Below are 1,933 nucleotides of genomic sequence, written 5' to 3' on the forward strand. Positions count from 1 at the left end.
ATAGGTATGTTGACTCATTCAAACAGACAAGATGTATATAATCCTTCATAAGCGAACCTCTATGCACTTGAAATGTCAAAACGATATATATTAAATAATCAAGAGAAAATTAAAAACCAGAATCAGTCGAATCTGCTCAAAGTTCAAACATACACTGAGCCGCAAAAGGAATTCGATTTTTTTCAAATGTCATTTCAATATAGTAAATTCTGAAAATTTATTTCAGGGATGTAAATGTAAACATTCCAAGACATGCTGGTTTATGGCTGAGACCCAAATTGCAGGTAACCTTTCAACTTTCCCTGAAACAAGATGCCAAAACTTAACTGTGTTGAATGTCGTGGGTAGCAGTCACAAACAATTGTCACAAAAATCGAAATGCATGTGCATCTCATGGAGGTTATGGGTATAAAACTGCATTCCTGGCATTCGCAATTTAGATGCATCAGGTATGTGGTATTGTGCAGTGCAGAGAGAAGAAGCTATCGGTTGAATGCAAGCAGGGTAGTGTGCCCTGGTTGTTACGAAAGCTTACAATGTCCATGTCAGCACCATCTATTGCCTGCAACAGCAATACAACACCACCGACAGTACTGCAGATGATGCCCGAAGAAGGTGCCCCTGCATGACCACGCTGAGGCAGGACCACTTTATCCACCTGCAACACCTCCGTGATAACTTCAGACTGGCCAGCGTGACAGCTCGTGAGACCATTGGCACTGGACAGTGACCCATCAGCGATGACACAGTAAGACATTGACAGATTACCAACAACCTGCATTGCCATCATCCTGCTTGAGGACCTGTCCTCACTGCCTGCCACCGTCAGGCACAGCTATAGTGGGCTACACAGCACTGACACTGGTGACCTCAACAATGGAGGTCAATAGTCTTCTCTGATGAGAGCCAGTACTGTGTTACCACCTCAGATGGCAGCGAAGGTGTGGTGTAGGAGGTATGAATGCTACAGAGACACATGTTTTCTGGAGAGAGACGTATGGGGTGGCAAAAGCATCATGGCTGGAGGTGCTATAGGCCTGAATCAAAGTATTGGGCCCCATGTGTTCCAAAATGTTGGTGTAGGTGGAGGGAATGGCATCACAGCGCAGCGCTACATTGACCAGATCCTAAGACCTCACATCGCGCCCTTCTTCGAGCATCGCTGTAGCCACATGTTCCAGCAGGACAATGCTCCCTCCCACATGGCCAGGGTCACCATGGACTTTCTGCATCAGCACAACATCAGAACCATGCCATGGCCAGTGCTCAGCTCAGATTTGAACCCAATTGAACACCTGTGGGATGAAATCCAGAGATGGCTGAACCAGGTTGTCCCAAAGCTGACAACTCATGTGGAACTGGAGGCAGCTTTCCTCAGAGTGTGGGCACAGGTGCCAATGGCTCTTGTGAACTGCCTCATGCACTCCATGTACCAATGGTGTATGGCCGTTTTAAAGACCCATGGAGGGCATACATAGTATTGAACATGTCACGCCCTTGACGTGCTGGATCTGTCCACTATCAGAATACATGACAACGTCCCTTAGACTGTGGTCAAAGTGCATCCAAGAAACTGACTTTATCAGATTTATCAAAATTTATCTCTGACATAATGAAATCAAAATATATTTCAGTCACACATATCTCACGTTTCTTTTGCGGTTCAGTGTATACTAAGTCTTTCCTGTGGTGCTTCAAATTAGTGCCCTTAAATGTTAATGAGTAAACTGTCTTTTAGATTTCATTATAAGGACACTATTACACCAACATATAAATACACACACCTATGTGTTCATGTATATACACACAAATACATTTTCCCATTTTTTATAAACATTTATATATACTATGTTACCTTCAATGTCCTTTTTATGGAGCTGTCGGCATCCATCTGCATCCATCTGCATCCATCTGCATCCATCTGCATCCATCT

The sequence above is a fragment of the Octopus bimaculoides genome, chromosome 7 (genome assembly GCF_001194135.2).
Source record: "Octopus bimaculoides isolate UCB-OBI-ISO-001 chromosome 7, ASM119413v2, whole genome shotgun sequence".
NCBI lineage: Eukaryota > Metazoa > Mollusca > Cephalopoda > Octopoda > Octopodidae > Octopus > Octopus bimaculoides.